This window comes from Balaenoptera borealis, assembly GCF_965194805.1.
Source record: "Balaenoptera borealis genome assembly, chromosome: 7".
In the NCBI taxonomy this organism is placed as follows: Eukaryota; Metazoa; Chordata; class Mammalia; order Artiodactyla; family Balaenopteridae; genus Balaenoptera; species Balaenoptera borealis.
The window spans coordinates 52,763,198-52,781,094 of record NC_138864.1 but is presented as its reverse complement, the minus strand read 5'-3'; the positions used below and the strand labels follow the sequence as shown (position 1 = coordinate 52,781,094).

Here is a 17,897-nt window from a genome sequence, read left to right as displayed (position 1 = left end):
GAACCTATATAATTAAAAGGAGGAATTTTTCTCCTTCAAATCAAGAAAAAAATTTTCATTATAAATGGATGGTATGTTTCTTTTAAACAGTTTAGATAATTCAGAAGGAAAGAAAAAAAGAAAGAACACTCATCCATAATCCTTCAACTGTAGTATTTTCATGTTTTGGAGGCTATTCATTCTGACTACATATTTGCATGTGTCTGTGTATAGCATACTCCTATCCACATATATACAACCTGAATATTCTGAAGGCACCTACAGTAGAAGCTAGGTAATTGCTTTAAAGTTTGTTCCTAACTGTACAGGATCGGTAACCCTCAACCCTGTCCCTTTCTTATAGCCAGTGCCTAAGAGCAGCGCCTCTCTAAGCATCTCTGGTTCCTCTCTCCTCTCTTCCAGCTGCTGCTCATCATGTCTCTCTTGCCAACATCAGCTGCCATTCTGTTCACCATTTTTATGCCACCTTCTCTGGTCTACTCTGTGCCTACTATTTCACACTGCCGACCTTTACTCTTTCCTTAAATGTAGAAGGATGAGGCTGATGTCTCTGATGCACAGACAAACTTTATTAGTCAGGGTAGGCTTGCCTCTGTTGGAAAATAGACCCCAAATTGTTTAAGGGCTCAAACACAATGGAAGTTTATTTCTCCCTTGTGCAGTAGGCTAAGGTCTTGGTCAGTGGGTATCTCTCCTCCACACAGTGATTCAGGAACCCAGGTTCCTTCCATCTTGAAGCTGTACCAATTCCTAGGGCCTCCTTCTCATCGGCATCCATGCAGTGGAAGGAGAAAAAGAGTATGAATTAGGTACACCTGCTTCCTAAAAGTATAAACCTGGAAGTGGCACGTGCTTTTATTCACATTTATTGACTAGAAATTAGTTACAGGGTCACACCCAACTTCGAGAGCGGCTGGGAAATGTGGCTTAGCTGATGTGCCCAACTACAGCTATGGATGAGAAAGGGGAATTTGGAGGATACTGCAGTCTCTTACTCTGCAGGTCTTTGCTGTCTTTACTACCTCCTCCCTGAGCTCCGTTCTGTCTTCTCTGGGGCTCATGTTGTTCCAGCCAGCGGGAAACAGCTTACTCTTCTTGGGTCTAGATATTTTATGGAGGAAAGGGTCCCTCAATGAGTTGCTTGGGTCCTTGGTGAAAGAAAACCTCACATTTCACCTAATAGCTCTTGCCTACGTAGGATGCATAGATGCCCCTAGAGTGTCAGGCTTGGTGTTTCCAGTAATGTGTTGTACCATATATAAAGTCTGTTAGCAAATGTAATTGAATATGCCACATTTATTCCTCACTTATTATGATTTATTTTCTTTTAGTGATCTTGTTATCTCACTTACATTTGACTTTCCTAAACTTCACCTAGCTTTCTGCCACATTCTTCAAACCCATCACCTATGTCTGTGTGTGTCTGTACTGCAGTTGGGGATTGGCTTCAAGTTCATAGCGAGACACACTGTAGTCGTAGATGAGTGCATGATTTTGGATTTAGATGGACTATGCGTGATTCTCATCTCTGCCTTTTAATAGTTGTATGTCCTTAGGCAAGTTAACATTTCTGACTCTGTTTCCTAATCAACAAATTATAATATAAATACAAATTATAAATAAATGTAAAAATGCTAAATAAATTGATCATTTTCTACTGGTTTATAACATTTGCCAGATATTAAATTGTGGGATAATTCCTTTCTCTCTGTTATTTGTTGTTTCTCTTGATCTCTTTCCACAGCAGTATGATCTTTTTTGCAACTACTACAGCTTTAGACTATGTTTTAATATGTTAGAACAAATGAACATAGGAGTTGAAACATTATTGCTATATTTTCAGGAGTAGGAATCAATATCACAATTCTTAGATCACATAAAGCTAAATTTATTTAGTCCATGCTTAGAAAAATTTCATTAAAAATTTTAGAGACTCCTTTCACATGTTACAAATAAATAAAATGTTGAATATTATTACATAGTTTACATCAAGTATAAGAACCTCAGATGTGTTATTAATTTTTTTATTCTCAACTACACAGTCAATCTCCACCAGTGTTCAGTGGATGTTATTAGGTCATTCTGGAAAAGATTTGTAAAATAAATATGTTTTATAGCTTTAAATATTTCACTATTTTCACAGCTATTCTTGAATGTAAAGTTTCTTAAAAATAACATATTTGAAAGGTGAGAAAACTGGTTGTTTTGCGTAATCTGAGCCGGAGAGGGTTATTGATAAGATTGTTGGCATGTGAGCTAATAATATAAACACTAAAGATGTAAAACATTCCTTTTATAAATCTTTTTCGGAAATCATCTGATATCATTAACTGAATATTGGAACAGACTGGTGGCCTAGTTGAGAATAACAAAACTAATAACACATCTAGGGTCTTAACACTTGATGTAAAATGTTTTAAAATAGTCAACATTTTCCTTATTTGTAACATGTAAAAGGAATACCTGAAATTTTTAATGCCTCTTTTCTAAGCATAGAATAAACAAACTTAGATTGATGTAACATAAGAATTCTGTTATTGATTCCTACTCATGAAAATCTGGTAATAATATTTCAATTCCCATTTTTTTCTTAATCGTTTGAATATACAGAGTGTTGTTAGGTTTTTTAAAGAGCCTAAATGAGTACTTTAGCTCTGGCTTTTACAAAATATAGGCACTTTTTAAAAATTGGAGTACAATTGCTTTACAATGTTGTGTTAGTTTCTGCTGTACAAAGAAGTGAATCAGCTATATGTATACATATATCCCCTCCTCTTGGACCTCCCTCCCCCCACCTCCTTCCCACCCATCTACGTCATCACAGAGCACAGAGCTGAGCTCCCTGTGCTATACAGCAGGTTCCCATTAACTATCTGTTGTACACATGGCAGTGTATATATGTTAATCCTAATCTCCCAATTCATCCCACTCTCCCCTTCCCCTCCTGTGTCCACTCTTCCATTCTCTATGTCTGCGTCTCTGTTCCTGCCCTGCAAATAGGTTCATCTGTACCATTTTTCTAGATTCCACATATATGCATCAATAAACGTTTGATTTTCTCTTTCTGACTTCACTCTGTATAACAGACTCTAGGTCCATCCACATCTCTACAAATGACCCAATATCCTGAGAAAACCATAATTCAAAAAGACACATGTACCCCAATGTTCATTGCAGCACTATTCACAATAGCCAGGATGTGGAAGCAAACTAATGCCCATTGACAGATGAATGGATAAAGAAGATGTGGTACATATATACAATGGAATATTACTCAGCCATAGAAAGGAATGAAATTGGGTCATTTATAGCCACTATTTTTCATTAGGCTATTTTTTTTAATTTTTTTGAATTTTATTTTATTTATTTTTCATACAGCAAGTTCTTATTAGTTATCCATTTTATACATATTAGTGTATACATGTCAATCCCAGTCGCCCAATTCATCACACCACCACCCCACACCCACCGCCAATTTCCCCCCTTGGTGTCCATACGTTTGTTCTCTACATCTGTGTCTCAATTTCTGCCCTGCAGACTGGGTCATCTGTACCATTTTTCTATGTTCCACATATATGCATTAATATACGATATTTGTTTTTCTCTTTCTGATTTACTTCACTCTGTATGACAGTCTCTAGATCCATCCACGTCTCTACAAGTGACCCAATTTCATTCCTTTTTATGGCTAATATTCCATTGTATATATGTACCACATCTTCTTTATCCATTCGTCTATCAATGCGCATTTAGGTTACTTCCACGACCTGGCTATTGTAAATAGTGCTTCAATGAACATTGGGGTGCATGTATCTTTTTGAATTATGGTTTTCTCTGGGTATATGCCCAGTAGTGGGATTGCTGGATCATATGGTAATTCTATTTTTAGTTTTTTAAGGAACCTCCATACTGTTCTCCATACTGGCTGTATCAATTTACATTCCCACCAACAGTGCAAGAGGGTTCCCTTTTCTCCACACCCTCTCCAGCATTTGTTGTTTGTAGATTTTCTGATGATGCCCATTCTAACTGGTGTGAGGTGATACCTCATTGTAGTTTTGATTTGCATTTCTCTAATAATTAGTGATGTTGAGCAGCTTTTCATGTGCTTCTTGGCCATGTGTAGGTCTTGTTTGGAGAAATGTCTATTTAGGTCTTCTGCCCATTTTTGGATTGGGTTGTTTGTTTTTTTAATATTGAGCAGCATGAGCTGTTTATATATTTTGGAGATTAATCCTTTGTCCATTGATTCATTTGCAAACATTTTCTCCCATTCTGAGGGTTGTCTTTTCCTCTTGTTTACAGTTTCCTTTGCTGTACAAAAGCTTTTAACTTTCATTAGGTCCCATTTGTTTATTTTTGTTTTTATTTCCATTACTCTAGGAGGTGGATCAAAAAAGATCTTGCTGTGATTCATGTCAAAGAGTGTTCGTCCTATGTTTTCCTCTAAGAGTTTTATAGTGTCTGGTCTTACATTTAGGTCTCTAATCTATTTTGAGTTTATTTTTGTGTATGGTGTTAGGGAGTGTTCTAATTTCATTCTTCTACATGTAACTGTCCAGTTTTCCCAGCACCACTTATTGAAGAGACTGTCTTTTCTCCATTGTATATCCTTGCCTCCTTTGTCATAGATTAGTTGACCATAGGTGCGTGGGTTTATCTCTGGGCTTTCTATCCTGTTCCATTGATCTATATTTCTGTTTTTGTGCCAGTACCATATTATCTTGATTACTGTAGCTTTGTAGTATAGTCTGAAGTCAGGGAGTCTGATTCCTCCAGCTCCGTTTTTATTTCTCAAGATTGCTTTGGCTCTCCGGGATCTTTTGTGTCTCCATACAAATTTTAAGATTTTTTGTTCTAGTTCTGTAAAAAATGCCATTGGTAATTTGATAGGTATTGCATTGAATCTGTAGATTGCTTTGGGTAGTATAGTCATTTTCACAATATTGATTCTTCCAATCCAAGAACATGGTATATCTCTCCATCTGTTTGTATCATCTTTAATTTCTTTCATCAGTGTCTTATAGTTTTCTGCATACCGGTCTTTTGTCTCCCTAGGTAGGTTTATTCCTAGGTATTTTATTCTTTTTGTTGCAGTGGTAAATGGGAGTATTTCCTTAATTTCTCTTTCAGATTTTTCATCATTAGTGTATAGTAATGCAAGAGATTTCTGTGCATTAATTTTGTATCCCGCAACTTTACCAAATTCATGGATTAGCTCTAGTAGTTTTCTGGTGGCATTTTTAGGATTCTCTATGTATAGTATCATGTCCTCTGCAAACAGTGACCGTTTTACTTCTTCTTTTCCAATTTGTATTCCTTTTATTTCTTTTTCTTCTCTGATTGCTGTGGCTAGGACTTCCAAAACTATGTTGAATAATAGTGGTGAGAGTGGACATCCTTCTCTTGTTCCTGATCTTAGAGGAAATGCTTTCAGTTTTTCACCATTGAGAATGATGTTTGCTGTGGGTTTGTCATATATGGCCTTTATTATGTTGAGGTAGGTTCCTTCTATGTCCACTTTCTGGAGAGTTTTTTATCATAAATGGGTGTTGAATTTTGTGAAAAGCTTTTTCTGCATCTATTGAGATGATCATATGGTTTTTCTTCTTCAATTTGTTAATATGGTGTATCACATTGATTGATTTGCATGTATTGAAGAATCCTTGCATCCCTGTGATAAATCCCACTTGATCGTGGTGTATGATTCTTTTAATGTGTTGTTGGATCCTGTTTGCTAGTATTTTGTTGAGGATTTTGGCATCTATATTCATCAGTGATATTGGTCCGTAATTTTCTTTTTTTGTAGTATCTTTGTCTGGTTTTGGTATCAGGATGATGGTGGCCTCATAGAATGAGTTTGGGAGTGTTCCTTCCTCTGCAGTTTTTTGGAAGAGTTTGAAAAGGATGGGTGTTAGCTCTTCTGTAAATGTTTGATAGAATTCACCTGTGAAGCCATCTGGTCCTGGACTTTTGTTTGTTGGAAGATTTTTAATCACAGTTTCAATTTCATTACTTCTGATTGGTCTGTTCATATTTTCTATTTCTTCCTGGTTCAGTTTAAGAAGTTTATACCTTTTAAAGAATTTGTCCATTTCTTCCAGGTTGTCCATTTTATTGGCATAGAGTTGCTTGTAGTAGTCTCTTAGGATGCTTTGTATTTCTGTGGTGTCTGTTGTAACTTCTCCTGTTCCATTTCTAATTTTGTTGATTTGAGTCCTCTCCCTCTTTTTCTTGATGAGTCTGGCTAATGGTTTATCAATTTTGTTTATGTTCTCAAAGAACCAGCTTTTAGTTTTATTGATCTTTGCTATTGTTTTCTTTGTTTCTATTTCATTTATTTCTGCTCTGATCTTTATGATTTCTTTCCTTCTGCTAACTTTGGGTTTTGTTTCTTCTTCTTTCTCTAGTTCCTTTAGGTATAAGGTTAGATTGTTTATTTGAGATTTTTCTTGTTTCTTGAGGTAGGCTTGTATTGCTATAAACATCTCTCTTAGAACTGCTTTTGCTGCATCCCATAGGTTTTGGATCATCGTGTTTTCATTGTCATTTGTCTGTAGGTATTTTTTGATTTCCTCTTTGATTTCTTCAGTGATCTCTTGGTTATTTAGTAACATATTGTTTAGCCTCCATGTGTTTGTGTTTTTTACGTTTTCTTCCCTGTAATTGATTTCTAATCTCATAGTGTTTTGGTCAGAAAAGATGCTTGAAATGATTTCAATTTTCTTAAATTTACTGAGGCTGGATTTTTGACCCAAGGTGTGATCTATCCTGGAGGATGTTCCATGTGCACTTGAGAAGAAAGTGTAATCTGCTGTTTTTGGATGGAATGTTCTATAAATATCAATTAAATCTATCTGGTCTATTGTGTCATTTATAGCTGTGTTTCCTTATTAATTTTCTGTTTGGATGATCTGTCCATTAGTGTAAGTGAGGTGTTAAAGTCCCCCACTATTACTGTGCTTCTGTCAATTTCCTCTTTTATAGCTGTTAGCAGTTGCCTTATGTATTGAGGTGCTCCTATGTTGGGTGCATATATATTTATAATTGTTATATCTTCTTCTTGGATTGATCCTTTGATCATTCTGTAGTGTCCTTCCTTGTCTCCTGTAGCATTCTTTATTTTAAAGTCTATTTTATCTGATATGAATATTGCTACTCCAGCTTTCTTTTGATTTCCATTTGCATGGAATATCTTTTTTTCATCCCCTCACTTTTAGTCTGTATGTGTCCCTAGGTCTGAAGTGGGTCTCTTGTAGACAGCATATATATGGGTCTTGTTTTTGTACCCATTCAGCGAACCTGTGTCTTTTTGTTGGAGCATTTAATCCATTCACATTTAAGGTAATTATCAATATGTATGTTCCTATGACCATTTTCTGAACTGTTTTGGGTTTGTTTTTGTAGGTCCTTTTCTCCTCTTGTGTTTCCCACTTAGAGAAGTTCCTTTAGCATTTTTTGTAGAGCTGGTTTTGTGGTGCTGCATTCTCTTAGCTTTTGCTTGTCTGTAAAGCTTTTGATTTCTCCATTGAATCTGAATGAGATCCTTGCTGGGTAGAGTAATCTTAGTTGTAGGTTCTTCCTTTTCATCACTTTAAATATGCCATGGCACCCCCTTCTGGCTTGTAGAGTTTCTGCTGAGAAATCAGCCATTACCCTTATGGGAGTTCTCTCGTATGTTATTTGTCGTTTTTCCTTTGCTGCTTTCAATAATTTTTCTTTGTCTTTAATTTTTGCCCATTTGATTACTATGTGTCTCAGTGTGTTTCTCCTTGGGTTTATCTTGTATGGGATTCTCTGCGCTTCCTGGACTTGGGTGGCTATTTCCTTTCCCATGTTAGGGAAGTTTTTGACTATAATCTCTTCAGATATTTTCTCGGGTCTTTTCTCTCTCTCTTCTCCTTCTGGAACCCCTATAATGTAAATGTTGTTGCATTTAATGTTGTCCCAGAGATCTCTTAAGTTGTCTTCATTTCTTTTCATTCTTTTTTCTTTATTCTGTTCCGTGGCAGTGAATTCCACCATTCTGTCTTCCAGGTCACTTATCCATTCTTTTGCCTCAGTTATTCTGCTATTGATTCCTTCTAGTGTAGTTTTCATTTCAGTTATTGTATTGTTCATCTCTGTTTGTTTGTTCTTTAATTCTTTTAGGTCTTTGTTAATAATTTCTTGCATATTCTTGATCTTTGCCTCCATTCTTTTTCCGAGGTCCTGGATCATCTTCACTATCATTATTCTGAATTCTTTTTCTGGAAGGCTGCCTATCTCCACTTCATTTAGTTGTTTTTCTGGGGTTTTATCTTGTTCCTTCATCTGGTACATAGCCCTCTGCCTTTTCATCTTGTCTGTCTTTCTGTGAATGTGGTTTTGTTCCACAGGCTGCAGGATTGTAGTTCTTCTTGCTTCTGCTGTCTGCCCTCTGGTGGATGAGGCTATCTAAGAGGCTTGTGCAAGTTTCCTGATGGGAGGGACTGGTGGTGGGTAGAGCTGGCTGTTGCTCTGTAGGCTATTTTAAATCAGTGGGGGCAGAATATAGGTCGACTTTCATCACTTTTTTTTCCTTCCTACCTTTTTTGTTGTTGTTGTTAGTGGCAATTTTATTTTATTTTATTTTTTATTTTTAGGTTTTAATTTTTTGTTTTCATACAATTTTTACATGTTACTTTCCAGTTAGTTATTACAAATATTGGCTATATTCCCTGTGTTGTACAACACATCCTTAAGTCTGTCTTATACCCAATAGTATGTACCTCCCACACCCCACCCCTATTTTGCCCCTCCCCCCGCTGGTAAGCACTAGTTTGTTCTCTCTGTGAGTCTGCTTCTTTTATGTTATATTCACTAGTTTGCTGTATTTTTTTAAGATTTCACATATAAGTGATATCATACAGTATTTGTCTTTCTCTGTCTGACTTATTTCATTTACTGTAATGCCCTCCAAGTGCATACATGTTGCTGAAAATGGCAAAATTTCATTCTTTTTTATGGCTGAGTAGTATTCCATTGTATATATATATACCACAGCTTCTTTATCCATTCATCTGTTGATGGACACTTAGGTTGTTTATGTCTTGGCTATTGTAAATAATGCTGCTATGAACATTGGGCTTCAAATTAGTGTTTTAGGTTTTGTTGGATATATACCCAGGAGTGGGATTGCTAGGTCAACTACTTTCTGACCTTTTTATTTTGAAAAATTTCAAACCTACAGTAATGATGAAAGAAAAGTATAATGGACATGATTGCATTGGAATCACCTAGAATTAACGAATCATGAACGTTTTGTCACATTGTGCAATTCTTGCACATATGTACCAGGAACATGTAAATGAATGTTGGTAGTACTGTATATAAGTTAAAAAATAAAACTGGAATCAACACCAGTTTCCAACAGCAATCACAAATTATTTTGTGGATTATTAACAATATTATATTGTTGTGAAATTAAACTAACAACAGATAAATGTATTTTAAAAGCAATAATGTGTGAAAAGACAATGTAACTCCACTTTCATAAAGTTCTAAGATAAAGAACACTAAGTTGTAAGATAAACACATCTAAACATATCATTTGGGAATACCTACAGAAGTGATAAATGAATGGTAGTGAATAAACTAAATGAATGATAATGACAAAATTCAGGATAGTGCATATGGGATGGAGTGGTGGTATGCAAAGGATGGGATAAGGAAGAGCACAAAGTTGGATACCAATTTATTATATTCTGTTTCTTGTTTGGATGGGGTGTTTTTCATGGATGATTATTTTATTGTTGTGCTTCATAAATTGCACTGAGTTAAGTATATTCTTTGTATGGTTTAGTATTTCATAATAAAAATATTTAAAAATTAAAATTTGAGGATATACTATTCCAAACACAAATAAAATATATTAATTAATATTGTCATTTTAGGGGACTAATGCTGCAAGATTTATTTCTCCTGACTCTCCCATGTGGGGACTGGGAATGTAGTAATGATCAATTGCTTCTGTTGATACAATGAATTCCTAAGAGATTTGCTAAGATATATTGGAAAAAATAGTTTATATATACAAATTATAATCAGAAAGAAAACATTCCACTTAAATGGCATCAAAAACAAACAAAAAAACCGTCAGGATAAATTTAACAAAATAAGTGAAAGACCTGTGTGAACACTAATGCTGGAATCAGTGAAAAGACATACCATGTTCTTGGATAGTATTTGATTCTCTCTTAGTTGATTTTAATAATAATAATGATGATAGTAATAATATATAAATAATAAATTTCAATAAAAATTCCAACTTTTTGTAAAAACAAAAAAAGTTGACCTCAAAGTTCATATGGAAAAATAATTCATTAAGAATAGCTAGGAAAAAGTAGAGCAGTGAGGGAGCATTAGCATTACCAGATATTAATACATATTATAATGCCTCGATCATTAAAACAGTGTGGTCCTGACTCATGAATGCATGGAAGTGAACCAGTGGAGTTGTATGAGATATCCATAAATAGACCTAGTTTACCTGAAGACAAGGAATACTATACAGCTCTGAAGAGAAATGAGGAAGTGTTCTATGTTGCACATATTTTGAAGGTATAAAAAAATCTAAAAGTCACACGATTATCTGTAAAACAAAGTATAATACAGTTAATTTAACATTTAATATGCTATCTTTTATGTAAATGGAGAAAACAGAAGAATCTATTCTTTTTTCTCTTCTATGCATAAAGGAACTCTGGAAGGATGCCCAGGGATAGTGGTTATCAATGGCAAGAGATGCGAAGTGAGCAGATGCATGGCAAAGATGGGAGGGAAATTTTTACCAAATTCTTTTATATATTTTTTGCGTTTTGAAGCATATGATTTTATTAACTATTCAAAATAAAATAATAATAAAGGAGAACATACATTTACAGTCAAGGATCACCAATATTTGAGTAAACTTCCAACCTGAAAGAGAAAGACTGAAACAGTCAGAAAAGGAAACTTGGATAGAATAGAGGCAGTGAAGGGAGCAAAAGACGAAAGCTTTAAAACAATAATGAGCTCAGAGAGATAAGAAAAGATGCTGCGTGTATGAGATAGGTACAGTCTATTCTTAAAAAGGAGCATTCAGAGAACAAGAATGAACTTTTGGAAAGCAGAAATAGAAATTCAGTATAAGAATTGAAAGTTAAATTTGAGAAAACTCTTAAAATTTGACAAAAATGCTGAGAAGGAAAGTAGAAAATAAAACAAAAAATTGAGAACATTCTGTGGAATTTCAACAGTCAACCAACAGACCTTTGAGAAAGACAGAAAGAGAAAATGGAGGACATTATCAAAAGAGTCAAAGTAAATAATTGAATGAACTTGGCCTGGGAAAGGGTGACAAGAGACTATTGCTCTTTCTTATAAGCTTGTCAAAGTCACATAAAAAAATTATGTACTTTTGATAAAAATAAATTATAAAGTTGAAAAAAGTACAAAGAATAATTGAGCTAGTTCAGCTTGCAAAGTAAATAAATTAGGAAAATGATACTGCTACAAATATTATGACAAGTGCTTGACAAGTGGGTGGTGAACAAGCAAATAGTCCTTTGGTGGAGTTTTGTTTTTTAATATAAATTTTCCCCTTACTAACTTTGTCTTGTTAAATATCTAACAAAATGTGGTCTAGTGTCTAAATCGTTTAAATCAAGAAAGCACATTAAAGTATTTCAAATGAACACATTACAAATTTTAAACAAAAATCCATTGTCAGCAGAAGTGTCCTGATTTGTAGTTTGGAATAAAGGGCTGCTATGTCTATACTTAGAAGGAAAAAGAATGAAAGGAGAACCTAGAAGAAAAAGGTAAACCACGTCGGTCAAATATTTCACAACGGAGAATAGTCATCCTGTACCTGAACGCTGATCCAAACACGACCGGCCCGAGTGGCAGGTAGGAAAACCAAGCTCTTTCTCAGGTGCTGCTGGGGTGAGTTGAAGTGACAGAGCAGCGTGAAAGTATTGATCCTGTCGCCTTCCTGATGCACTTAGCATTGCCTCTGAGTCAGATGACTCATCTGGGAAATAGTTCAAGTCCAGTGAACCGGGAGCATGGTTCTCTGGAGCTGAGCTGTACAGGAAGCTCTGGGGTTTCCTATTTCTCCAGTTGAATCTCCCCAAGGGAGCAAGCATCGCTCAACATGGAAAAGTAAATCACTTCACCTTCGTTGTTGTTGTAACAGCACGAAAAAACCCAAACTAAAGGGGTGGGGGGAAGAACTGGAAAGATGGCGGAGGTTTTTTTTTTTTTTTTTCCACAAAGACTTAGAACCTTCTCCAAAATCTGCTTCACTGCCCCTAGTGCCTCAAAATCAGGTCCTCATTTTACAGAAGGAACCTGATCTGGCTTCGAGTCAGGAGAATGACTTCTCAGTTTAGCTCATCAACCAATTAGTTCTGACCCCAGTTTCAAATGGATTTATTCGAGAAGTTTTGTACCAAGGTGACCAGCCCTCCTAGGGCTTATTTCATAGAGACAAGGCAAGTCTATGCCTTACAAATATCATAGGTCAATAGCAGGAGAAAATTAAATCAGTTATTTTTTCCTCTCAGACAGAAGTCCAATTAAAGTAGGACAGTAATGTGGCTCTTAGTAGGCTCTCAGTAATGGGAATATAGCTGCCGCTGCTTGGGTTCACATCCATAAATACTAATGAAGATTGCAAAAGCTACCAGCAGCAACATGGCTCCAATTTTACAACCAGGCCGTCACTGAAATTTCCGTGAACTATTTTGATGGATTGGAATAAAGACGTAGATGAGAAGACAGAAAATGGCTTTTCCTTTGAAAGACCTTGTTAGGGGTCAAGGGGTGAAGAAATCAAAATCCTTTGGCTAGAGCCAACAGAATCTTTTACAAACATCATGCGGCAGGCAGACAGGAAAGAATAAAAATGAATCCTCGGCCATCTGTAATTAATTTACCTACTGATTAGGAACACAATTGCTGAAGCGTTTCCATGGTTATTTATCAACTGAGAGTAGCTGCTGGGGCAGAGCACCATCAGGATGTCTGAGGTGCTGTCTCACACATGAAAAATGCTCGGTAAGTACCTAAGGTGCGAGCGAGAGTGAGTGTTCTAGAAAAGCTATCGAAAGAACAGTCATGTTTTAGGGTGTTAAGACTTTCGTAAAGACCTCTCTTCAGTTCTCCTGAAAAGTTAGCACAGATAACACTTCTGATGCTTCATTATGTATTTTACTGGTTTCCCTACCTAGAATCTACATATTATGGCTAAAATGTTCAGCACTCAAGGCAGCTCAGAAAGGAACAATCTACACTTAGACTAAGAATGAAGAGTGTGGAGGCAAGACACAGAGAAAACAGCAATGAGTGGAAATTAGTGAGATTCCAATCTCCCTCAACCCCAATTCAGGGAGTAGGCTTAGGGCCTGCCTTTGCTTATTTTTTTCCTCTTAGCTGGAAGGTTCACGGTGGCCTCTGAATCTTTAGTTAGGGACCCTCTTTAATGTGAGCTAATGTAACTATCACATCTTTTTCTACTCTTTCTTTCCCAAGTCCTGATCTCCATTACATAGTCTACTGCTTTTCTCGCATTGCCCCATGATGAGATTTTTAAAAACTTTTAATGGAAATACATATACAGAAAAAGGGTAGAAATAAGAGAATTATCACAAAGTGAAAACTCCTATGTAACATTATGGATGTTAGGAAAGGGAACATCACCAGTCCCCTTGTTCCTGTTCTACCCTTCCTTCTTCCCAAAAATGAGCACCATCATACCTTTTAGGACCATGAACAAGTGTTACCTGATATTAAACTTTAGATTAATGTAGTAATCATAAAGTATGGATTATGTTATTTCTAATATCTTTTGCTGTAAATTAAGTTGGGTGAGATTCATTCAAGTAGTGTTAAGGTATATTTGGTTCACTTTTATTGCTGTATAGCATTTTAGTATATAGATGTGCCACAATTTATTTAGCTGTGCTTCTGTTGATGGACGTGTATTTTTTTTTTTTTCTTTTTTAAGTCTTTAGCTTATGTGAATAATGCTGCATCTTTAGCTGGGTTATCCCAGAAGTAAACCTTAAGACTAGATTTGGGTTCAAATAGTTGATTTAGGAGTTTATAGGGAAATGGAGAAATAAGATATAGACAGGAATGAATCCAATACAGAGTATGTGGATGAGCGCCAGTGGGCCTCATTCTCCCTGGGGTCCCTTGGGAGAGAGCATAGAATGGGGGTTGGGACAGAATACCACAGCTACTCACTAGCTTGGATGGAGCAGTTCTTATTTGTCATTGGTTGATGGCTGCTCCAGGGATTGTAACTTCAGGCCCTTTCAGCTGCTCTAGGTAAGGCACAGCATGGCCCTGTGTGGCCAGAGAAAGCTCCCTGGCAGAGAGTCACAGATTAGGAAGCCCTTGACATGTATGAGAACAGAGTGCTAAGGGGATTTGGGAGAGGAACTGAGAGCATCTCCTACATGCTGTGACCGTTCCAATCCACGTGTGCATTTCTGGTGTGTGTGTGTGTAGGTGTACAAGTGTACATATATAGGTACATGTATACGGTAGTGAAACTGCTATGTATGTGAGCTCCAGTTGCTTTAGTTCCTGAATGTTGCTGCTTTTGAATTTTAGCAGTTCTGGTGGAAATGTAGTGATATCTCAAACATTGTGCCATTAGGCTACCAGTTCCTCCTCTGTGCTGACAGAGTGTCCTGAACATTTAACTTTAAGGAAATTGAGTACCTCTTGGGAAAGTATCTACTGTGTGTTCATCTCTTCACTAGATCCTAAGCCCCTCGAGGCTAAGGACAATGTCTCATTCATCTTTGTACTCTCATGATCTAAGGCAATGCTGGGCACGTAGTAGGCATTCAGTGATTGTTTCCTAAACTGATGATTAGATTTATTAGACTGAATAGCATCATTTTGGGAACTTCAAACACATGCCAATGACTGAGCCATACCAGAGACCGATTAAACATCAATCTTAGGAAATGGGCCTGCACTTGTGTTTTGATAGTTTACTGTATTATCATGCAGCCAAGGTTAAAAACCAGTGGTTCTCAGCCAGGGGTGATTTTGCACCCCTAGAAAATATTTGGCAATGTCTGGAGACATTTTGGTTGTTATGGCTCAGGGCGGGGGCTACTGCTGGCATCTAGTGGGTAGAGGCCTGGGGTGCTGCTACCCGGTCCACAGGCACAGAGCACACCCTCACAACAAACAGTTATCCGGCCCCAAATGTCAACAGTGCCAAGATTGAGAAACCCTGGTCTAGGGTAATACCTGTTTGGATTTTTAGAAATATTTTGATAATCTCAAACCTCTTTAAAAATTGAAAACACCCATGCCAGAGAAATTCTTTATTGGTGTTGTAATGTTGAGGTTATGATGATCTAGTCTTTTTTTTTTTTCTTCCTACAGTCATTACCAGCTTACAAAGTCCTTTCAGCCTTCTTTGAAGTCCTCTCCTTTTCATGTTCGTCAACAGCTTTATTGAGCCCTGTCCTCACCTTCCTCTCACCTCTACCACAGACCCCATTTCATACAGATCTCCGTGATTTTCCTTTTATCCCTTTTGAAAAACCAGTCAACCTGGCTGGGTGTCTCCTTGCCGTCAATCACCTTGTAGGAAAGCAGCACTCTCTTGTGTGTTGAAGGGGTAGGTGTCGTAGACCCTTTTAGAGCAGACTCACAGCAAGGAGAGCTGTTGGTGGGGAGAGCAGGAAGGCGGGTCCCTGTGGGAATTTTCTCCCCCTTTAATGTGATGTCTCTGGCACAAACCTAAGCACCCAAGAACACTGTGACTTTGCAACACTTACCAAAGGTTTTCAGTTTTGTGAAAAGAAATTCTGAATTCTGAGGACAAATTTAATCTGTCCTCATGTTTTTAAAGGTGACTACGTCACGTAGTAGAACATAGATTAAAAATATGCTTCCCCCAAAACAAAGTTGGATACAAGTACAGGACCAAGACTTTGTAAAAAAAGAAGGCACCCATTTCCCATTGTCCTGCCCTTAAATCACTTCGCCTGCTGGGCTGTAGTTCTAAATCCTGCAGGAGAGTGAAATGTGATATGGACAGAAGGTGAAAACGGCTGAGAAAATCCCTTTCAGAGAGGTGATAGTAAGTCAGCAGTGCAAACTATAAAAAAACTCATTTGAAAAATAGTTGCAGAGCTAATATTCTGAAGAACATAATCATGGTCGCAAGAATACTTGATAAAATGAGCGTTCCATTTTTAAGCAAACAGTATACTACTTCATATAAAAAGCTGAACAGCAGAAATTTTATTCAGCCTTCGAGGATGAACTTCCAAAGATAAGCACAGCAGCTTAGCATGCAGTAACTGTAAGTTCTATGGGGGCAGCAAATTAATTTCTAGTCTCTTGCCTTATGCATGCCTGGACATGCATTTGACTCTCTGTGTGGTATCCTGCAAAGAGAATACAGGGAAAATAAATTACTTCTCCTCCCAGCATGCGGGTCTATTGTTCTGTTGTCATGTTTTTCCTCAGCCACCGTAGGGTAGCCGGGTCTTCGTCTTCACTGAGAGGGCTGCGTCATTGAACTCCCATATTTTAAGTGACCTTGTCAGGGCATCAAGCACTTTCACACACTGTTAAAAATTCCAAACCCACATCTCCCTGAAAGGGTTTCTGTTCCACTGGAAATAATTAAGGTGACAAAATTGAAAGTAATTGCTTTACATTTTCACCCCAATTTGTGCCATAATCTCTATTTTGAATTATTCTAAAAATAAGTGTGCAAAGGGTATCATAAATCTGGTTATTTTGTTCCTTCTTAGAAAATATTCCTAGAAATTAATCAACCTCAGAAATCATTTTAATTCAGATGTCTTCCACTCTTCCTCCAATTGTGTTAAAAGTAATAAAGTAGATTAAAGTAACTTGCTGATAGAACTCTAACATATCCCTTATATTATAATTATATAATATATTGATATGTAATTATCAATTATATAATTAGACAATATAGACATATAGTATTGATAGCATTTATTATATAACATTAATATATACTTATATATAATGTATAATTGTTATGCTTAAGTGATATGTTAGGATGCTATCACCAAGTTAATTTTATCTATTACAAAATCATATATATATATAATTTTCTTGCATAAATTCCCACATTTTCCAGATGGTATTTTTACTGAAAAACCAGGAGATGGAGCATTTTTAACATCCAGGACTTTACCCTAAGTCATCCTTGAAATCGATGGAGAACATGATAGTATTTGCATATCAGCATCCAAGCAGGTGTATAATTATGAAGGAGACACAAGTGTCCTTGGGGCTCTTCCATTTCCTTTTTCTCTTCCTCTTTTTTTTTTCTGAGCATTCCTTCTTGTTCCCAGTACCCCAGCTTCCCATGTAGCCATAGGCAAAACCAATTCCCATCAAAGTACTGTACTAGATTCTGTTTAGGTTACCCCTTTCAGGGCTATTCGTTTTGAAAGAGATCATAGTCAAAGGACAATGTGAAAGGCCATCATGGATACATTATTGATGATGGAATCTGATATCTCAGTGGAGAAGGAATTTTGTGCAGAAGGTTTGTCCAGCTTTCCTAAAATAATATCCCTTGGGGAAAAAGGAATGCTTTTTTCTCAGATCATGTTTTAGCCTCGGCCCTAAGAAAGGGGAATTTCTGCTCCTTAGTTTCCATCCTTTTCCATCTCATCTTTCTCCTCCACAAGAGAGAATCTGCGGATGTGATTGGCAGAGTCCGACATTCATGGATTGTCTTTCCCTAATAGGCAGAATCGCAGTGATGAAGAGAGACAGGAAGGTACTCTTCTCCCTCCCATGGCCAAATGATGGAGGGACCAACCTCTCATGGCTGTCCTGGGCCATCTTCATGCCCATGTTTGCAC

The 17,897-nt window shown here is 36.8% G+C and overlaps 2 protein-coding genes across 12 annotated transcripts in view; one reads left to right on the top strand and one right to left on the bottom strand.

Moving 5' to 3' along the window:
• ELAPOR2 (endosome-lysosome associated apoptosis and autophagy regulator family member 2) overlaps positions 1–17,897 on the top strand; it is a 745,385-nt gene that overhangs the window by 217,146 nt on the left and 510,342 nt on the right. The gene's annotated exons all lie outside the window — the stretch shown is intronic.
• Positions 1–17,897, bottom strand: part of GRM3 (glutamate metabotropic receptor 3) — a 246,747-nt gene that overhangs the window by 28,713 nt on the left and 200,137 nt on the right. The gene's annotated exons all lie outside the window — the stretch shown is intronic.